Below are 23748 nucleotides of genomic sequence, written 5' to 3'. Positions count from 1 at the left end.
TTGCAGTGTTTAGACTTTATCCCCGGTACAATCGAAAGCCATTGATGTTGAGGACAGGGGTTGTGGACAGCAATTTCCTGACCTGGTATACCTTGTAAATTACCCTACTTGCAAAGTAGAGAGGGTCATTGGCTGTCAATGGACCTCACGGAGAGGAAAAGGCCCTGCCTCTGTGGAGACTGAAGCATGTACTAGTCAAGCTGGCTTAGATCCACGCCTCCTGATTTCAGCTGTCACTGCAGATAAGAGCAGGATTACACTTGACAATTCTCACAGATGCAATTTTTATTTAGCCTTTCCAGAGCCCATTTAGGTTGACATTTGAGTAATGAATCAGAGGAATGTTCTGCCCAGTATGGGAAGGCAGGTCAGAAACCTTTCTAAAATGCAAATCTGATTGTGTCTCTCCCTTGCTTAAAACCCTTCATTACATGCCAGATAAAGGACACATTTCCTGGCATGGAATTCAAATCCCTTCCACACATGGCTCCTGACCACCATTCCAGCTCATATCTGCTACACACCATCCTACTTCTCCAGACCCAAAACTTCCAATTCTCCTGGACACATGATGTGTCTCCATGCCTCAATTTCTCCTCTTTCCACTTTTTTGCATTTTTGGACTCACACAAACCAATGATGATCAACTCATACCAGGACGTCCCCAGCTTTAACACTAGAAGTTGCACTTTGGGAAACCCTTCAGTCCTGGGCACACCAAGACAATTGAGGTGACGGTTAATTGTATGTGTCCACTTGAGTTGGCCTTGGGGAGCCCAGATATTTGGTCAAACACTATTTTGGGTGTTTCTGTGAGGGTGCTTTTGAATGAGATTAAGATTTTGCTGGGTGTGGTGGCTCATGCCTGTAATTCCAGCACTTTGGGAGGCCGAGGCAGGTGGATCACTTGAGGCCAGGAGTTTGAGAATAGCCTGGTCAACATGGTGAAACCCCACCTCTACTAAAATTACAAAAATTAGTTGGGCATGGTGGCACACGCCTGTAATCCCAGCTATTCGGGAGGCTGAGGCATGAGAATCACTTTAACCCAGGAGGCGGAGGTTGCAGTGAGCTGAGATCATGCTACTGCACTCCGGCCTGGGCAACAGAGCAAGACTGTGTCTCAAAAAACAAACAAACAAATAAAAAACATTTAAATTGGTAGACTGAGTAAAACAGATGGCCCTGGCCCTCCCTATTGTGTGTGGGCCTAGTTCCATCAGCTTGTGATGGGTAATTTTATGTGGAAACTTGACTGGGCCATGGGATGCTCAGACATCCGGATAAACACAATTTCTGGATGTGTCTGTGAGGGCATTTCTGCAAGAGACTGGCATTTGAATTGGTGGACTGAGTAAAGCAGATGGCCCTCCCCAGTGTGGGTGGGCCTCATCCAATCCCTTGAGGTCCTGAACAGAAGAAAAAGGTGGAGTAAGGGGACTAACTCTGCATGACTGATCAAGCTGGGACATCGATCTTCTTCTGTCCTTGCAGCTTCTGGTTCTCAGGCCTTTAGCCTTAAACTGGAATCTGCACCATGGTCTCTCTGTCTCATCAAACTACACCTCTGACTTTCCTGAGTCTCCAACTTGCAGGCAGCAGATTGTAGGACTTCTCCAAGGGAGGCTGAGGCAGGCAGATCACTTGAGTCCAGGAGTTCAAGGCTGCAGTGAGCTATGATTATGCCACTGCCTGGGCAACAAAGCAAGATCCTGTCTCTAAAATCAATAAAATAAAATAAAGGACATGAAGGACTCTTGAATGCATATTACTAAGTGAAAAAGCCAAGCTGAAAAGGCTACATACTGTATAATTCCAACTACATGTCATTCTGGAAAAAGAAAGCAAGGGAGACAGTAAAGAATCAGTGTTTGTCAGGGGTTGGATGGAGGAGGAGGGATGAATAGGTAGAGCACAGAGGTTTTTAGGGCAGTGAAACTACTCTGTATGATACTATAATGATGGATACACATCATTATGCATTTGTCTGAACCCAAAGAATGTACTACACCAAGAGTGAACTCTAATATAAACTGTGGACTTTAGGTGATGATGATGTATTAATGTATGTTCATCAGTTATAACAAATATACCACTCTGGTGCAGGACGTTGATAGTGAGAGAGGGTGAGTATGGGTCCAGTGGGCAGGGAGCATATGGAAACTGTATTTTTCATTCAGTTTTGCCATGAACCTAAAACGGCTCTAAAATATTGGCTCTGTTAAAAACTATACCCTTAATTCTGGTACAAAATGTCATCTGGATAGAACTCTTAATGCTGCCTTTCCTGACATCTTATTCAAATATAGGCAAATGCAAAAATGCATATGTATATTGACTGATTAATAATCTGATGCAGGAATCTGGGAGAAGAGAAGCTGAAGCAAATTACAAAACAGATTAACTAAATAGGGAAAAATGTATCCAGCTTCAGCTGCTGGTGTACTTTGTTTACTTACCCTTCATGAAACAGACAACAATGATCAAAGATTGGCTTGCACTTTGAATCTGTCTGTTTTCATTTGTCCCAGCTCTGACTGAGTCCTTGTGCTGACCAGAAAATGGGCAGCCAGTTCTTTATCCTGTGCTGCTGCTCCATGAGGAGGGAAAGAGGCTATTCTGATCTGTTTGGCGTCTTTCCATGTCTAGGCAGAGAGTGCAAAACTCAAAACAACTAAGCAGATGAAAGAAAGGTGAGCAGACTGCTATGTGCACAATACTTTCTGAAAGGCATGGTTCTCAGAAGAAAACTTTCTTCCTTCTCAAAAAATTACTGAAGAAATAGCCTCTGTGAACCCGGAACGAAGTGCTAGAGAGAGAGCAGATTTAGATGAAAAGATAAAAGGATGAAGCAAACAGACAAGAAAAGGAAATAGGAAGATGAATGTAAAAAAGAAATGAGTGAGTTGAGAGGTGCTAAGCAGCAAATGAGAAACAGTGTCATGGTTTTAAAACCTGACCACAAATTTTTTTACACTCCTGCTTTCAAGAAGTGCAGAATGCATTCCTGCCTCTTACATCTGAACGGGTGCTTTGCCCGGCACTGTCCAACACAAACATAATGCAAGCTATGTGTGTCATTTTAAATTTTCTAGTGGCTGCATAGAAACAGTAAAAAGAAACAGGTGAAATTAATGTTAATATATTTTATTTAACCAAACATATCCAAAATATTATTATTTCAACATGCAATAAATTTAAAAGTTAATAATAAAATATTTTACATTCTTTCTTGAATATTAAGTCCTTGAAACTCAGAATATGTCTTGCACTTACACTTGCGTGAAGTCTCACTTCAGGCTAACTACATTTCCAGTGACCACAGTCACATGTCACCAGTGTCAACCATTCTGTGCAGTGCACATTTTGACCAACAGAGTATGATGGAAGAGGTGCTATGTGACTTCCAAAGCTAGATCATAAATCACCATGCAGCATCTGCCTTGAATTAGGAACACTTACACTGGAGTCCAGAGGGAAGATGGAAGAAGTCCAACTACCCTGAGGTTACCATGAATTGAGGAAGCTCAAGCCACATGGATGGGCTACAAATAGGTGTTCCGATTGACATTTCTACTTAGGATGGCCAGTGAGCCATCCATGCCAGGTACTGCACAGGTGAATGAAGATTCTAGCCCCCAGCCATTTAAACCAGCCTTAGCCATTCAAGATGAGGCCCCAGACATAATGGAGTCATGACAAGTTACTCTCTGTGTGCCCTTTATAAATTCCTGACTCACACAATCTGCAAGCATAATTAAATGGTCATTGTTTTATACCACCAAATGTTGGCATGATTTGTTAGACAGTTATAACATAAAAATAAAAGTTACCACCTCACTAGAAGGAGTTAAAGAGTAGAACTGATGGAACCAGAAAGAAGACAATTGTTATGGAGGGCAAACTTTAGCATTTGTTCTGGAATTCAGAGGAAAAGAAAAATGAGATGAAGCAATAAAAAAGATGTTAGACATGGAAGTCAGAAGATGGAGAGACAATTTACTTTTGTCTCCTTGAGGAGTTGCCTGAATTGAAGCATTATCAAAGGAACACTAGAAAAAATATTTCCCAAACAGATTGTCATTTAGACTGACCATGACTTATCAGCAACAACTGATCCAGATGAAAACTGAGTGATATATTCAAAGTATCCATCTAAAATGTTATTATTTGCCGTAGTATCAATTAGGAGAAAGAACAAAATAAGGACATTTAAAATGTTCAAACACTGAGTCTATTACACACAGACTTTTATTAAAAGGCCTATAAAAGGATGTATTTAAACATAAATGGGAGATATGAAATAGAAGAAACAATAATGAAACACACAGGAATTCGTAAAATATGTTGGTAAATTTAATTAAACATCTCCCTTTAAAATCTGATATTTTTGTGTTAAAGGGCAAACTAAAATTCTAAATAATAATAACAAAAAATAGTATAAGTATCTCGATGCATAAAGTCCTTATCCATGGTTGGGAGAAGAATAAAAATGTCTTTTTTTTTAAGTGTAGTTAAATATTTTTAAATTAAGTATGGGCACTTAAAAAGCAGAAACATTGGCCAGGCGTGGTGGCTCATGCGTATAATCCCAGCACTTTGGGAGGTCCATGCGGGTGGATCACCTGAGGTCAGGAGTTTGAGACCAGACTGGCCAACATGATGAAACCCCGTCTCTACTAAAAATGCAAAAAAATTAGCCAGATGTGGTGGTGGGCACCTGTAATCCCAGCTACTCGGGAGGCTGAGGCAGGAGAATTGCTTGAACCCAGGAGGTGGAGGTTGCAGTGGGCTGAGATCGTGCCACTGTACTCCAGCCTGGGCAACAAGAGTGGAACTCCTTCTCAAACAAACCAACAAAACAAAAAAAACCAGGAACATCATCTACAGTTTCCAAATCAGGAGAGTTGAGTAAAAAAACAAAAACAGAAAATATTATCAGGCCAATAGAAGGCAGAGAAGAAAAAAATGAAAAGATAGACAGAAATAAGTCCAAATATATCAGTAACATTTTTCCACTTACATAGCTTGATAGCCTATAACACAGTGCTTTATAATATTTACAGATACATAAATAATATGTAACAAAAGTATAAAACAACATACATGGAAATGATGCTCTAATTCATGACAGTACTTACCTTTGGGGAAGAAGAGAGGGTACTAGTGTTAGGTACTATTACACAGGGGGTCTCAATTTCTCTGGAATGTGTAATTTCTTAAAACAAAGTTCAATAAAGTAGGACACTGTGTTAAAATTGGATAAAACTGGAGTAGTCTGTACATAGGTATGATATTATTCTCTATTCTTAGCTGTATGTTTGAAATAGTCTCTCTAAAATAAATGTAGAAGGAGAAAGAATGCAAGAACCTCTTCTCCATTTGTAGCTCCTTCTTTGAGCTCAGAGAAGGCTGAATGTATGGGACCTATAAATAGTGGGGAAAACCCATTTCGTGGGCATTTCACAGCAAGAATGAAAACTCAGACAGTAATGCCAGCCTATGGATATAAGAACTGCTGCTCCAGTAACAATTAGACTTCAAAATGCAAAATCTGTTTGCAAACTTCCCTCCCCATGTGTATTTTTTAGGAAACCTTGGGTTGCCAACAGAAGGATGAGTCAGTCTCTCAGTCTTCCTAGCCAGAGACGCAACCAGAGCCAAGAGAAACTTGTCACAGTAAACACATGGGAACGGTGGGCGTTCTGCAAAGTTAACATTCTATAAAGATCTGCAAAGTTGATTTTCTGACAGTCTATGGGGAAAATAAACCCTTTTAAAGTATGCCTTTTTGAATGAGCTTTTTAGAGACTTGAGACAGCCTCATTCATTTATTATGTAAATGTCATTTGGTCCTAAATGTGCACTGGTCTACCCACCCACCTATGCCCCAACTATTCAGACCCTCTTCAGCTCTCAGCATTTTAACAGCACAGTCATATACATTTTGGTGTGAATTCTCCCTCACAATGAGGCCTACATCCATGACTTAAAAATTAGAGGCAGAAAGGAGAGTATGAAATGTCTAAATGGGCCAGGCACTGTGGCTCATGCATGTAATCCCAACATTTGGGGAGGTGGAGATGGGAGGATTGCTTGAGCTCAGGAGTTTGAGACCATCCTAGGCACCATGGCAAAACTCCATCTCTACAAAAAAGTTTAAAACTTAGTTGGGCATGGTGGCATGCACCTGCAGTCCCAGATACTCAGGAGGTTGAGGTGGGAGTATGGCTTGAGCCCAGGAAGCAGAGGTTGCAGTGAGCTGAGATCACACCACTGCATGCCAGCCTGGGCAACATAGTAAGACCCTGTCTGAAAAAACAAAATTTTAAAACATGCTTAGATGAACCAAATGGGACTCGTCTGTATTTCTTCTAGGCATTTATCATTTGCTAACTACTGCCTTTGCTGTTTCTCCAATCTATAACATACCTATCATATCTATCCTTTAAAAATCAGTTTAAAGAACACTTCTGCTTGAAGTTTTCCCAAGTGTCACCAGGCAGAAGTGAGCTTCCACAGAACTTTGTTCACATATATCTTTTATAACATCTTGCTTTTATGGGCAGCATAGTGCTCATGTGTCTACAATGTCTTTCAAATTCAGTCCCGAGTGCCTTGAGGAGAGGCACTCTGGTTGATTCATTTCTGTATCCTCTCCTGGCATTTAACAGAGGTACTTACAGATAGTAGCTACTCAGTTTTTATTGTCTTATTAACAAAACTCGGCTCTAGTTCCTGCAAGCCTACCACCAATTATGCTGTTTTATTTCCTGGAATCTAGACCTAGAAATACTAATAGCTTCCAATTCAAATACTTGCAGACTAGATGTTTTTGACCTTACCCTCCCAAAATTTTGGATCCCAGCACTTTGGGAGGCCGAGACGGGCGGATCACGAGGTCAGGAGATCGAGACCATCCTGGCTAACATGGTGAAACCCTGTCTCTACTAAAAAAATACAAAAAACTAGCCGGGCGAGGTGGCGGGCGCCTGTAGTCCCAGCTACTCGGGGAGGCTGAGGCAGGAGAATGGCGTAAATCCGGGAGGCGGAGCTTGCAATGAGCCGAGATCTGGCCACTGCACTCCAGCCTGGGCGACAGAGCAAGACTCCGTCTCAAAAAAACAAAACAAAACAAAACAAAAAAAAAAACAAAAACAAAAAACAAACAAACAAAAAAACTCCCAAAAAGTTGTTCAGATTCCAAATAGCTTCTCTTTAAAGGGATCAAAGAATAAAGAAGAAATGAAAAATTACTTAACTAAAACCTTGGGTGAAAATAAAAAGCCAGAGAGGTAAGTCTAGCTTTTTTCTAGTGATAAAGGGGAAGGAAGAAAAATGCTTCAAAACTGAGATTCACTTTTGGAGATGCCCTGAAGCCAGAAGGATAAAGATTCCAATTTAAGTTGGGATGACAAAGATCTGCAACCTCAGAGAAGGATGAATCAGAAGTGAACCAACTCTTGTATAGCCTTTAGCTTTGTGTCACTGGAAGGCTCAAGCTTTGCAGCCAGATAAAGGTGGTACTGAATGTGTAGTGTCATGTACCTTTTAGAAGAAAAGAAAATGTTACCTGAAGGCCTCAAATTACTTCTTCAAATAATTTTTCAAATACGAAGTCCAGAACAAAAATTAACTCAGCACACTATCAGACAAGACCACATGAGCAAAAAATCAGCTAAAATAATAAACAGTAGAAAGATCTGCACAATTATTTGAAATATTGGAATTAACACTAGCCTACAGTATTCAAAAAGTAGAAGCCTAGGCACATTGTCATCAGGTTATCTAAAGTTAAGGTGAAGGAAAGAATCTTAAGAGCTGTGAGACAAAAGCACCAGGTAACCTATAAGGGAAAACCTGTAACAGCAGATTTCTCAGCAGAAACCCTACAAGCTAGAAGGGATTGGGGCCCTATCCTCAGCTTCCTCAAACAAAACAATTACCTGCCAAGAATTTTGTATCCAGCAAAACTAAGCATCATATATAAAGGAAAGATACAGTCTTTTTCAGATGAACAAATGCTGAGAGAATTTGCCACTACCAGGCCACCACTACAAGAACTGCTAAAAGGAGCTGTAAGTCTTGAAACAAATCCTGGAAACACATCAAAACAGAACCTCTTTAAAGCATAAATCTCACAGGACTTATAAAACAAAAATACAATTTAAAAAGCAAAAACAAACTAACTAAAAAACAAGCTACACAGACAACAAATAGCATGATGAGTGGAATGGTACCTCACATCTCAATAATAACATTGCATGTAAATGGTCTAAATGCTCCAATTAAAAGATACAGAACTGCAGAATGGATAAGAACTCACCAACCATCTGCTGCCTTCAAGAGACTCACCTAACACATAAGGACACACATAAACTTAAACTAAAGGGGTGGAAAAAGGCATTTCATGCAAATGGACACCAAAAGTAAGCAGGGGTAACAATTCTTACATCAGACAAAACAAACCTTAAAGCAACAGCAGTTAAAAAAGACAAGGAGGGACATTATATAATGGTAAAAAGCCTTGTCCAACAGGAAAATATCACAATCCTAAACATATATGCACCAAACACTGGATCTCCCAAATTTATAAAACAATTACAAATAGATCCAAGAAATGAGATAGAAAACAACACAATAATAGTGGGGGGCTTTAATACTCCACTGACAGCACTAGATGTCATCAAGACAGGTTATCAAGACAGAAAGTCAACAAAGAAACAATGGATTTAAACTACACCCTGGAACAAATGGGCTTGACAGATATATGCAGAACATTTCATTCAACAACCACAGAATACATATTCTATTCAACAGCACATGGAACTTTCTCCAAGATAGACCATATGACAGACCACAAAATGAGCCTCAGTAAATTTAAGAAAATTGAAATTATATCAAGCACACTCTTGGACCACAGTGGAATAAAACTGGAAATCAACTCCAAAAGGAACCTTCAAAACTATGCAAATACATGGAAATCAGATAACCTGCTCCTGAATGATCACTGGGTCAAAAACAAAATCAAGATGGAAATTTAAAAATTCTTCAAACTGAACAACAATAATGACACAACCTATCAAAGGTGTGGGTAAGAAGAAAGGTTGTGGCCCTAAACACCTACATCAAAAAGACTGAAAGAGCACAAACTGACATTCTGACATCCACACCTCAAGAAGCTAGAGAAACAAGAACAAACCAAACTCAAATCCAGCAGAAGAAAGGAAATAACCAGAACTAAATGAAATTGAAATGAAAAAAATACAAAAGATAAATGAAACAAAAAGCTGGTTCTTTGAAAAGATAAATAGAATTGATAGACCGTTAGCAAGATTAACCAAGAAAAGAAGAGAGAAAATCCAAACAACCTCAATAATAAATGAAATGGGAGACATTAGAAATGACACCACAGAAATATAAAAGATGGTTCAAGGCTACTATGAACACCTTTACACATATAAACTAGAAAACTTAGAAGAGATGGATAAATTCCTAGACAAATACAACCCTCCTAACTTAAATTAGGAAGAAATGGATACCCTGAACAGACCAATAACAAGCAGTGAGACTGAAATGGTAACTTAAAAATTACAAACAAAAGTCCACAACCACATGAATTCATAGCAGAATTCTACCAGACATTCAAAGAAGTGTTGATACCAATCCTTTTGACACTATTCCACAACACAGAGAAAGAGGGAACCCTCCCTAATTCCTTCTATGGAGCCGGCATCACCCTAACGCCAAAACAAGGAAAGCACATAACCAAAAAAGATAGCTACAGACTGATGATGAACACAGATGCTAAAATCGTTAACAAAATACTAGCTAATGAATCCAACAACATATCAAAAAGATAATCCACCATGATCAAGTGGGTTTCATGCCAGGGATGCAGGGATGGGTTAACATCTGCAAGTCAATAACAGTGATACACCAGATAAACAGAATTAAAAACAAAAATCACATGATCATCTCAACAGATGCAGAAAAAAGCATTTGACAAAATCCATCATTGCTTTATGATTAAAACTCTCAGCAAAATCCGCATACAAGTGATATACCTCAATGTAATAAAAGCCATCTATGACAAACCCACAGCCAACATAATACTGAATAGGGAAAAGTTGAAAGCATTCCCTCTGAGAACTAGAACAAGACAGGGATGCCCACTCTCACCACTCCTCTTCAACATAGTACTGGAAGTCCTAGCCAGAGCAATCAGATAAAAGAAAGAAATAAAGGGCACCCAAATCGGTAAAGAGGAAGTCAAATTGTCACTGTTTGCTGATTATATGATCATTTACCTCGAAAACCCTAAAGACGCCTCCAGAAAGTTCCTAGAATGGATAAAGGAATTCAACAAAGTTTCTGGATACAAGACTAATGTACACAAATCAGTAGCTCTTCTGTACACCAACAGCAACCAAGTGGAGAATCAAATCAAGAACTCAACCCCTTTTACAATAGCTGCAAAAACAAAACAAAACAAAACTTAGGAATATACCTAACCAAGGAGGCGAAAGAGCTCTACAAGAAAAACTACAAAACACTGCTGAAAGATACCATAGATGACACAAAAAAATGGAAACACACCCCATGCTCATGGATGGGTAGAATCAATATTGTGAAAATGACCACACTGCCAAAAACAATCTACAAATTCAACACCATCATTCTTCATGGAATTAGAGAACACAATTCTAAACTTCATATGGAACCAAACAAAAGCCCACATGGCCAATGCAAGACTTAGCAAAAAGAAAAAATCTGGAGGCATCACACTACCTGATTTCAACTATACTATAAGGCCATTATCACCAAAATAACATGGCACTGGTATAAAAATAGGCACATAGGCCAAGGAACAGAACAGAGAACCCAGAAATAAATCCAAATACTTACAGCCAACTGATCTTTGACAAAGCAAACAAAAACATAAAGTGGGGAAAGGACATCCTTTTCAACAAATGTTGCTGGGATAATTGGCTAGCCATATGTAGGAGAATGAAATTGGATCCTCACTTCTCACCTTATACAAAAATTGACTCAAGATGGATTAAGGACTTAAATCTAAGACCTGAAACTATAAAAATTCTAGAAGACAACATTGGAAAAACCTTTCCAGACATTGACTTAGGCAAGGATTTTATGACCAAGAACCCAAAAGCAAATGCAATAAAAACAAAGACAAATAGCTGGGACTTAATTAAACTAAATAGCTTTTGCACAGCAAAAGGAATAGTCAGCAGAGTAAATAGACAACCCACAGAGTGGGAGAAATTCTTCACAGTCTATATATCTAACAAAGGACTAATATCCAGAATCTACACCGAACTCAAACAAATCAGTAAGAAAAAAAAATCTCATCAAAAAGTGAGCTAAGGACATGAATAGATAATTCTCAAAAGAAAATATACAAATGGCTGACAAACGAAAAAATTCTCAACATCACTAATGATCAGGAAAATGCAAATCAAAACCCAATGTGATACCATCTTATTCCTGCAAGAATGGCCATAATCAAAACATCAAAAAACAGTATATGTTGGTGTGGATGTGGTGATCAGGGAACACTTTTACACTGCTGGTAGGAAGGTAAACTCATACAACCACTATGGAAAACAGGGTGAAGATTCCTTAAAGAACTAAAACTAGAATTACCATTTGATCCAGCAATCCTACTGAGTATCCACCCAGAGGAAAGAAGTCATTATACAAAAAAGATACTTGTACATGCATATTTATAGCAGAACAATTTGCAATTGCAAAATCATGAAACCAACCCAAATGCCCATCAATCAACGAGTGGATAAAGAAACTGTGATATATATATATATACACACACACACACATACATACACATACACACACACATATATATACACACACACGTAATTGAATACTATATATAATATATATATGTAATTGAATACTACTCAGCCATAAAAAAGAATGAATTAATGGCATTTGCAGTGACCTGGGTGAGATTGGAGACTATTAGTCTAAGTGAAGTAATTCAGGAATAGAAAACCAAACATTGTATGTTCTCACTGATGTGTGGGAACTAAGCTATGAGGATGCAAAGGCATACAAATGATACAATAGACTTTGGGGCTTTGGGGGAAATGATGAGAGGAGGGCGAGTGATAAAAGACTACAAATAGGGTGCAGTGTATACTGCTCTGCTCTGGTAATGAGTACACCAAAATCTCACAAATCACCACCAAAGAACTTATGTAAACAAACACCACCTGTACCCCAATAACCTACGGGAAAAAAAACAATAAAAAGTGACACAATACATTTTTAAATAAAGGAAATATAAATTCCAAACAGATTTTTTTCAATGATTGATTTTAACAACAGAGTAATGTAAACGAAACTGAAGGGAGAAGTAGGAAATAGGAAGATAGATCAGAAGTAATCGAGCATAATGAAGAAGAGAAAAAAATATGATAAAAATAATAGAAGAGGTTCTCATGACAAAGGTGATATGACAAGAAGATCTAACATACATCATCAATTGGAAGTCCAGAAGGAGAAAAGAGAGAATAGGGCAAAGATAATATTTGAAGAATTAATGATGAAGAATTTTTCAGAACTAATAAAAGACAACTGCATATTCAAGGAAGCCCAATAAATCCCCCAAAAAATGAATAAATAAAAAGAAATCCATACCTAAACATATCATAGTGAAGCTATAGTAAACCAAAGAAAAGTAAAAATAGCTGAAAATCTGCCAAAATAAAAGACAAATATCTTTTAAAGGAACGAAAGTTAGGTAGACAGCTGACTTCTTACAATGGAAGCCCAAAAAACAGTGGAACAATATAGTCACAAGGAGAAGGACAATAACTAGATTTATAATCTATCATATATATATGTGTGTGTGTATATATATATATTTCAAAAATGAAAGTGAAATAAAGTCATTATTAGGCAAAACATTGAAAGTTTGTGCCCAACAGATGAGAACTGAAGGAAATTGTAAGTGATATTCACACATATAAATAATCATTCTATTTCAAAAAATAGTAATATCATGTCAGATTTCAAAATACATAGAGTTAAAAGACAAGAAAACAACAAATAAATTTCAAAGGGATAAATTGCTTTAGAATTCCAAGACTTATATTGTCTGAGAAGAGATCAGCACTGTTGTTAATGTTGGACTTCAACAGTTATGGATCCATGTTGGTATTTTTAGATTAACCACAAAAAGAATAAAATAAAAATACATAAATACTAAAAGTAGCAAATAATAAAAATTGAATAATAAAAATGATCATCTAAAAGAGGACAATAAAGAAGAGAAAATAATCATAAAACAGGTGAGACACATAAAAAGCATGAAACAAAATGATGAATTTAACCTCAAATATATCAGTGTTTATACTAAATATAAAGGAAATAAATGTTTAAGTAAAACACAAAATCATCAGTCTGGATTAAAACAGCACACAACCAGGAAGTCCTAGCCAGAGCAATCAGACAAGACAAAAATTTCTAGGCATCCAAATTGGAAATGCGGAAGTCAAACTTTCTCTGTTTGCCAATGATATGACTACATACCTAGAAAACCCTAAAGAGTCCTCCAAAAAACTCCAAGATTTGACAAATTAATTCAGTAAAGTCTCAGGTTACAACATCAGTGTACACAAATCAGTAGCACCGCTACACATCAAAATGACCAAGCTGAAAATCAAATCAAGAACTCAATCCCTTTTACAATAGCTGCAAAATAAAAAAAATTTAAAAATCTATGAATATACTTAACCAAGGAGGTGAAAGATCTCCACAAGAATTGCAAAACACTGCTGAAAGAAATCATAGATAACACAAACAAATGGAAATAAATCCTATGTTCATGGACTGAGGATCAATATTGTGAAAATGACCATACTGCCCAAAGTAATCTAAAGATTCAATGTAATTCCTATCAAAATACCCACATCATTTTTCACAGAATTAGAAAAAAAAATCTTAAAATTCATATGGAACCAAAAAAGAGCCCAAATAGCCAAACCGACCCTAAGTCAAAAACACATCTGGAGGCTTCACGTTACCTGACTTCAAATCATATTACAAGGCTATAGTAACCAAAACAGCATGATCCTGGTATAAAAGTAGGCACATAGACCAATGGAACAGAATAGAGAACTCAGAAATGAAGCCAAATACTTAGAACCAACTGATCTTCAACAAAGCATACAAAAACATAATTGAAGAAAGTTTAATAAATGGTGCTGGGAAAACTGGATAGCTGCATGTAGAAGAATGAAACTGGATTTCTTTCTCTCCTGTGTACAAAAATCAAATCAACAAGGATTAAAGACTTAAACCTAAGACCTGAAATCATAAAAATTCTAGAAGATAACCTAGGAAAAACTCTTCTGGACATTGACCTAGGCAAAGAATTCATGACTAAGACCTCAAAAGCAAATGTGACAAAAACAAAAATAAATAAATGGGACTTAATTAAACTAAAATGCTCTGCAGAGCAAAAGAAATAATTATCAGAGTAAACAGAATGGCCCACAGAATAGGAGAAAATATATCCAGAATGTACAAGGAACTCAAACAAATCAGCAAGAAAAAGCAAATCATTTCATTAAAAAGTGGGTGAATGACATAAATAGACATTTCTCAAAAAAAGTCATACAAATGGCCAATAAAATGAAAAAATGTTCAGCATCACTAATCATCAGAGAAATGCAAATTAAAACCACAATGAGATACTACCTACCTCAGCCAGAATGGCCATTATTAGTCCAAAAACAAAAGATGTTGGCATGGATGTGGTGAAAAGGGAATGCTTATACACTGGTGATGGGAATGTAAATTAGTGCAACTTATATGGAAAACAGTATGGAGATTTCTCAAATAATGAAAAGTAGATCTACTATTCAATCCAACAATCCCACTGCTGGGCATCTACTCAAAGAAAAAAAAAGTCAATTGCAAATATATGAAAGCAATTTAAGTGCCCATCAGCCAATAAGTGGATGATAAAGAAAATGTGGTATATCTGTATCATGGAGTACTACACAGCCATAAAAAAGAATAAAACAATGGCTTTTGCAGCAACTTGGATGGAGCTAGGGGCCATTATTCTAAGTGAAGTAACTTGGAAATGGAACACCAAATACCATATGTTCTCACTTATAACTGCTAAGCTATGAGTATGCAAAGACATACAGAGTGGTATAATGGACATTGGAGACTCGGAAGTGGGGTAGGGTTGGGGGGGTAAGGGATGAAAAACTACCTATTGGGTACAATGTACACTACTCAGGTGACAGGTGCACTAAAATCTCAGCCTTTACCACCATATAATTAATCCATGTAACCAAAAACCACTTGTACCCCTAAAGCTATTGAAATAAAAATAAATAAATGAATAATAAAAAATTGTAAAAAGACAACACACAACTTAATGCTGCCCCAAGGAGACACGTAAGAATAGAAATATAGAAAAGTTGAAAGTAAAAAAATATAAAAAGATGTATCACGCATACTGACCAAAAGGAAGTTTGTTTTGCTATTTTAATTTAAGAAAAATAGATTTTAACTCCAAAAGTCTACTTTACTATAAAGAAAAAACAATCATTCCTTAATGATGAAGGGTCCAATTCAATATGAAAATATAATAATAATCTTAAATGCATCTAATAAAACGACCTTGAAAATACTTAAAGCAAAAGTAACAAGCCTCCAAAGAAAAATACATGTATCCACAATCATAGCTGGAAATATTTTAAAACTATAATTAATAACAAAAACTTGGTAAGGACACAGATGTTGGAATAACACAATTAACAAATTTGCGGTAATGAACAACATGGCACCCAGTAATTAAAGAATACACATTTTCTCAAAACATACATAGAACTTTTATGAAAATTGACCATCTAATGGGCCATTAAGAAAATAACAATATTTCAAAAGGGTGAAATCATATAGAATATTGTCTATTGCCACAATGCAATCAGGCAAGATAAAAAACCAGATTTTTAAAATAACTAGAAAAATAATCATATTTTGAAAATTATAAAATGCATTTCCAAGTAAGCCACAGATCAAAGAAGAAATCATAGTGTTAACTCTAATTAAATTAAATATTTCAACCAAAGTATAAGGAAATCAATATATAGAAAAACTTTGGTAATATACTAAAGCAGCACGTGGGGAAAAAAATGATAGCTACACACACACACATACACACACACACACACACACACACACACACACACGAAGAAAGGCTGTAAAAAAATAATGGGCTAGTTAAGTCCCCCAAAAGTAAAATAAATACTGCAAAAAAAGAGTAAACAAAGTCAAAAATTTGTTTAATAACATTAATAAAATTCAGGCAAGAAGGATCTAGCAAAACCAAGAGAAACTAGAAATAGACAATATCAGGAATGAAAAACTAGACATCACCACCACTGTATCTACTATAATAATAGGACGATTCTTTTGAAATATTTATGCCAATAAATTGATATAAAAAATAAGAACTATATGTGAAAGGAAAAGTACTATTAAACTCATAAATATAGTAGCAAAATCATGTACATAATATTCACAAGCAAAATTCAGCATGTAAAAAGGATAAACTTCATGACCAAATGGGATTCAATATAAAATCAACATAATTCTGCTAGCTGCAGTGACTCATACCTGTAACCCCAGCACTTTGGGATTCAGAGGTGAACAGATGGCTTGAGCTCAGAAATTCAAGACCAGCCTGGGCAACATGGTGAAACTGTGTCTCTACAAAAAGTACAAAAAATTAACCAGGCATGGTGGTGTGTGCCTGTAGTGCCAGCTACTGGAGAGGCTGACGGTCAAGGCTACAGAGAGCTGTGATGGCGCCACTGCACTCCAGCCTGGGTGACAAAGCAAGACCCCGTCAAAAAAAATAAATAAATAGCATGAAAATATGATCATCTCAAAAATAGAATAAAATGTTTTATAAAATTCACCATTCATTAATGGTTAAAAATACGCTCTTAGTATACTTTTTTGTATACTAAGTGTGTAAAAGGGGTGTAAAAGGGGATTTCCCTTTTATTACTTCCCTATTGTCTAAAGAAATAGAGAAAAAAGAAAGAAAAGGCTACCAAAAACATCATAATTAATGGTAAAATACTGAAGGTTTTTCCCTCTGAGATTGGGAAAAAGAAGAATAGTCACTCACTATCACCAGTCCTATTCAACACTTTACTGGGTGTCATGCCAGTTAAAATGGTAAAATAAGAAATAAAATATATAAAGATTGGAATGGAAAAAAATTTCTATATTTTCAGATATTATGATTGTGCTCATAGACTGCCCAGAAGTACTATAGGTGAATCATTAAAAAATAATTTTAATAATTTTAACAATTAAGAAAGATTAGCAAAATTGTCAGAAAACAAAATCAATTTTACTTCTATATGCCAGCAACAAACAGAAAATAAAAATTTTAAAAATTCTACTTACAATAGCATCAAGAAGTATCAAGTATGTAGGAATCCAGATAATAAGAGATGTATAAAACTCACATGAACAGACATATAAAACTTTATTGAGAGAAACCGAAGGAAGACTCAGGCAAATGGAAAGGAATGGATTGGAAAACTGTCTTGCAAAGATGTCATTTCTCCCCAAATCAACCTATGGATTAAATGTAATCCCAGGGAAAATCTGAACAGGGTTATATTAATTTTGTGTGTGTGTGTGTGTGTATTTTAATTTCACTAGTTGTTTCTAGCATTTTCATGGAAATGCAAACAGCTAAGAATAGCCAAGACATCCATGAAAATGACAAAGTGGGAGGACTTGTCCCACCAAATGTCAACACTTATAAAAGTTCAATTATCAAGTCACTGTGGTATTTGCACAGGGATTGACAAATAGGCTAATGAATGGAAATAAAGAGCCTAGAAACAGATTCACACATATGTAGATATTTGATTCATGACAAAGATAACATTGCAAAGTAGAGGGGGAAATATAATCTTTTCAATAAGAAACTGAAATAATTGGATAGTCATATGGAAATATCAAATAAAATTGGACCCTTACTTTCTAAAATACTAAAAACAATCCAGGTGGATTATAGACTTAAATATAAAAGGCAAAATTGTAAAGCTTTTAGTTGAAATGCAAGAGACTTTCTTCCTAATTTGGGGGCAGAGAATGTTTGGCATTTTGTAGAAGCCATAATTAGCCAGGCATGGTGGCATGCAACTGTCATCTCAGCTACTCGGGGGCTGTGGCATGAGAATCGCTTGAGCCCAGTATTCAAGGTTACAGTGAGCCTGGGTGCCACTGCACTCCAGCCTGGGTGACAGAGTGAGACCTTGTCTCAAAAAAAAAAAAAGAAAAAAGAAAAAAAGAAAAGTATTAGTCATAAACCAAAAAAGACTGATAAATTATATTACATTAAAATTTAAAGGCTGTGCGCAGTGGCTCACGCCTGTAATCCCAGCACTTTGGGAGGCTGAGATGGGTGGATCATTAGGTCAAGAGTTGAAGACCAGCCTGGCCAACACGGTGAAAACCTGTCTCTACTAAAAATACAAAAAAAAAAAAAAAAAAAAAAAATAGCCAGGCATGGTGGCCCACACCTGTAATCCCTGTTACTCAGGCAGCTGAGGCAGAGAATTGCTTGAACCTGGGAGGTGGAGGTTGCAGTGAGCTGAGATCGCGCCACTGCACTCTAACCTGGGCAACAGAGTGAGACTTCATCATTTAAAAAAAAAAAAAAAAATTAAAAAATTGTTGTTCATCAAAATACCCCTTTTAGAGAATGAAAAAGCCAAACCTCCATGCAGGAGGACATATAGTCAAAGAAGCAGCAGCACATACTCAATGAGGAACAATGTAGCATATAATAACATGAAGTGATCAGACAAACTTTTTGCTGCAAAGCCCTATAGTGAGGTAGAGATGGGGAGAGTGCCTCTGAAAAGTGGCCCCTCACCTGCAGAGAGTGAATACAAGGTATTTTGTTTTGTTTATTATGGTCAAAAGCACACAACATTAAATTTACCCTCACAACCATTTTTAAGGGCACAGTTCAGTGGTATTAAGTGTATTCACATTGTTAGACAATAGATCTCCAGAACTTTTTCATCTTGCAAAACTGAAACTCTGAACCCGTTAAAACCTAATTGCTCCTCCCTCCAGCCCCCAGCCCTTGGAAAATACAGGTTATCTGTAATCCATTCAGTCCTTTAAGACTGTTTTCTCTATCTGCTTTCTCTGATTCCCAGCCTCCATTATGCATACTACTTTCTGTGCAAATTTCTCCCCTGGTCTAGTGTTGTAGAACATGGGGGTTAAATGAAGACTGTGGATTCCGGTGGACCTGGGCTGAAATCCAACAGTTGTTTTATCATTTGTAAAATCAAGATAATAAATAGTACCTAATGATGGCAGAGGTTGATACCATCACGCCGGCTACGGCTGGCACTGCACACTCTATGAAGCCGGTGGGAGCTCCGCCCCTTCTGAGTTGGGGGTGCAGCTCCCCAGGTGCCACTGCAGCTACCCGAAGTGTGGCTGCAGACCCAGGCCTCCCGCTCTAGGGAGCAGAATGGACTTCTGCCCAAACTGTGGCTGTGGATCTGAACCTACCTGTGCTCTTGGAGGTGGCCAGGAACAGGCAGGATCTGCCCTCTTGGGTGCAGCTGCAGGCACCCAACCGGAGATTGAAGACCTGGGCCTTCCGCTCCAGGGAGCAGGCAGGAGTCAGAGACAAGCAGGAGTCCTTCTCCTTCCAAGTGGGTGGGATGGGAACTCCCCAGGTGCAGCTGCAGCCGCTTTCCCAGGTGCAGGGCCTGGGCATCTCTGCAGCCTACATCCTCGGGGACCAGAAAGGCCCCCCTGTTCCTGCAGACTCGGGGATGTCTGCTCCCACTGCCCGGCCTGCTCCTCTCCCAGTGCCTACTCCAATCTAGGAGCGGGGTGGGGCCTAAGCCCTGCGGCCTTGAATGGCAGCCAGAGGCAAGAGTCCTGGGCGGAAGGGGGTGGGTCCCTGGTAAAGCCCCGCCTTCATGTCCCAGGGAGCATGCACAGGAGGTAAACAAGCAGTTGGAAGAGGTAGATCCCAGATGGTGATCACACTGGAACCCTAAGTGGTGGCAGTGGTGTTGGTGAGGCATTGGGACACTTGGAAAGGAAATAAATCGTGTTTAGGCCCTTGTAATTGAGTTCGTCAGTGGGAATAAAGACTATATTGTTTTGGAAAGAACATTAGTATGAGATACCCATGAAAGATAATATAAAAGAAGCTTCCCTTCCCCTATATCTGAAAACACTACTTCATAAGTAGATAATCTGATCGAAATTCAGGATGAAGAGTGGCAGGAAGGATAGGTGGCTGAAATATCCACTAGCCATGCTGGTAGAAGTTCAGAGTGAAGTGGAGGACATAGAGAAAGGGATTAAGGTTTCCAGCCAGGAGTTGATGGGGGTAGAGGTAGTGAACTTCTAAGCCAAAGGAGCTGAGCACCCAGAAGAATTGTGAAGGGCAAACACAACTTCTGGCAGCCTGGGGAAGGCCAGCAGGCCACTGTGGGATAGGTGCTGCCAGTGCAGGTCAGGCATCACTGCAAGAATGACCTCTCCCCTTGCAACAGCACTTTAGCTATGCATTGTGGCACTGGGCTGGTGTGGGTATCAGCAAGTGGCAGCTCCAAGCAGGTACTACTGTCAGCCAAGAGAAGGTAGGGCTAGTCATAACTATTTTGTTTTTCAGTGAGGCAGATCACAGAGGAGAGTCTGGGGGTCCAGCCAGCTTATAGCCTCTCTAGAAAGAAGTTCCTTCCAGGAACAATGCCTGCTAAGCTGTTCATTCCAGCTCAGTTCCTGAGTAAGGAGTCAAAACTCAACAGTACCATGAACCCATGACCTGCGCATGGCTTGCATTGTGGCCTTGATGTCTGTCTCTTCCTAGGGCAGGCCTGCCATTCATGTTGCTGAGGACTGCCAAGAGGATGGGGTGATCTTCATGCCCATAGCTGCAGAGCACAAAACCTAGAAGGGCAGAGATTCTTTCCTGCAAAGTCCAGAAAAATCTAAGCCCTGTTGAGTAATGAAGCCCTCTTAAGCAGCTACTTTGTACACAACGCACATGATTTTACTAATGGGGAAACTAGGGCCCCAAAAGCTTAAATTGCTCCTTTGTTAGTGATAGAGCTGGTCACCTCTAGGCTGTGATGCAATATTTTTAAGTCCATATGGATACTTCTGACAGCATCAAGACCCCAGTGGGCTCTGGAAGAAAGAAGGAAGGTGCTTTGAAGACAGGAAAGGCAGCTCTGACACTGGTAAGTCAAGAGTCTGAGCTGACTTTGCAATCACATGACACACAGCCTTTTAAACCAGCGAAATAATCAGGCAAATGCAACTGTTTATCACCCCAGGGGACAGCAGGTAGCTCTAATAAGACCAAGTCAGGTGAGAGTGGCTGCAACATGACTTGTCTTCTTTTGTCCCTATTCTGATGAGATACCAGGTTAAACCCGCCCTCTCAGCCTGGGCACCTTTGGGCAGGGGAACAAACCTCTGTGACATTTAGTATTTGTTCTAGACAAAAGTTACCCAAAAGTGCTAATGGTTCAGAGGAACAATTAGGAGTTTCACTACAGATCACCTGCTACCTCCTTATTGCTCCAGAGGACCTTTTAACCTTCGTCCTGTTTTGCTAAGTGTGCATCTCTCAAACTGTTCATGCTGAAGTGAGCAAAAAATGAGACTAAGATACATTCACCTTAGCTTCTGTCTGTTGAGGGTTTGTCTCCTTTGGTTCATGGGGTCTGTGTGCACTCTGCCTTGGCTCAGGTTCATTTGTTCAAGGCTGTTAAGGTTACAGACTTAACTGGGTTTCTTTCCTGCCTTAGAGCCCACCAACAACTAGAGGATGCTGCCACCTGGTGGTGGGAATAGCCTTGCACCAGTGAGCATCAAATTGCGCTAAAAAGCTAAGACTTTACAAGAATACCCCTTGCACAGAGACTTGGAAGGGAATCAGTGTCCAGGTGCCTTGACTGCCATTCTTAAAATCTGCCTGAGAACAGATTGGAACGATCAGATAGAGTCTCCTTTCCCATCTTCTCTTTTACAATGGCCTTTTTGGACAAAAAAGAAAGGCACATCCTTATCCATCCTGAATCTTACTATTGTGCATTGCCCTGAGCTTTAAACAAAACAAACAACAACAACAACAACAAAAAAACTTCAGGATGCCAAAGGGACAATTTGAAATACTGTCTTCAAGGACAACTCTATTAGTGATTAATCAAAGCATCATAGGCTTGTCTAGGATTTGTCTCTTTCTGCAGGTCTGGGAGATATTTCAGTTAGGATAAGTGAGACATCGGAACTTATGTTGGCCTGTGCTAGAGTGTTCTGAATTTGGATATATTGTAGAGTAAAGCAATGAAGGGTTTCACCTCTTCCATCCCCCAAATATTGCCAAGTGGAGCAGCACTCTTGAGGGAGAGTCCTCTGAAAATGTAAAAATGAGCCCCAGAAAATGTACCCTCCCTATCTCTCTCTCTCTATATATATATATATATGCACACATATATATGTATTTTTATACATATATATACATATATATATATTTTTATACATATATATACATATATATATTTTTATACATATATACACATATATATACACACATATATATATACACATATATATGTATTTTTTTGAGACAGAGTCTCGCTCTGTCACCCACACTGGGGTACAATGGCACAATCTCGACTCACTGCAATCTCTGCTTCCTGGGTTCAAACAATTCTGCTGCTTCAGCCTCCCGAGTAGCTGGGATTACAGGTGCATGCCACCACACCCGCCTAATTTTTGTATTTTTAGTACAGACAGGGTTTCACCATGTTGGTCAGGCTGGTCTCGAACTCCTGACCTCATGATCCGACCCCTCCCTCGATATTTAAGTGATTCCTTTAAAGACATTTATACCAAGGACCTGCACAGCTTAGTGATGCTGATACTTTTAAGCATGATTAGAATGTTTTCTGAGCTACCAGGATTCTCCAGTATACACTGACTCATTCCTGCAGAAAAAAAAAGCCTTTTGTGATCTTTCAGATTTCATGCGTTTCATTCAATAATTTAGTTAAAATCTGTTTTAACACATCATATTATGAAATATTTATTCCAATTACTCTGTCATTACCTTGTTTCAGCTTATAAAATGTTTAATATTTTTCTATCTCTTTTTAACAAAAAACAAAATTATATACTAGCTGTCAGATTGATTCATTTATACAGTTTCATTAAATACATAAGGAAAGCTTGATCAGTACATCTAATGTGATTAATAATTTCTGATTTTATACCTGATTCTTATTTAATTGTTAATTATTTCAAAAAGCTAGCCACCACTGTTTAATACACAAATACATACACATTTTTCAAATATATGCCTCATATACCTAGCTTCTTAAATAACAAATTTTAGCCACATTTTACATTGCAATAATATTAGAGTAGTTATTAGATGTTTCACTTCATTATTGATTGCTGTTAGTAATATATCTTACGATATGTGCTTTTAAGTTATTCTTTAGTTGTTCTTTTGAAAATACTATTTTTTGAAACACATATTGAAAAATAAAGTCAATCCTTTGCAGTTTTATTAAATAAAGAAAGTAAACCTAATGTGACTGAATAGTTTGCCAACAAGAAATTGGCTTTGCTCATCAGGTTATGTAGATGATA

General features: G+C 38.1%; 2 protein-coding genes across 3 annotated transcripts in view; both read right to left on the bottom strand.

Annotated features, from left to right (window-relative positions):
* Positions 1–19950, bottom strand: part of MINAR1 (membrane integral NOTCH2 associated receptor 1) — a 92707-nt gene extending 72757 nt beyond the window's left edge. The window contains exon 1 of one of the 2 annotated variants that reach the window (XR_013395192.1): positions 19633–19950. The gene's annotated coding sequence lies outside the window, so the exon portion shown is untranslated. The remainder of the gene's footprint in view (positions 1–19632) is intronic. The other variant, XM_077938379.1, reaches the window with a different exon arrangement.
* TMED3 (transmembrane p24 trafficking protein 3) overlaps positions 1–23748 on the bottom strand; it is a 102743-nt gene that overhangs the window by 11856 nt on the left and 67139 nt on the right. The window lies entirely within an intron of this gene.

This window comes from Macaca mulatta, chromosome 7, assembly GCF_049350105.2.
Source record: "Macaca mulatta isolate MMU2019108-1 chromosome 7, T2T-MMU8v2.0, whole genome shotgun sequence".
In the NCBI taxonomy this organism is placed as follows: domain Eukaryota; kingdom Metazoa; phylum Chordata; class Mammalia; order Primates; family Cercopithecidae; genus Macaca; species Macaca mulatta.
Note: the sequence above shows the minus strand (reverse complement) of the source record. Positions and strands in the feature narration are given on the sequence as shown.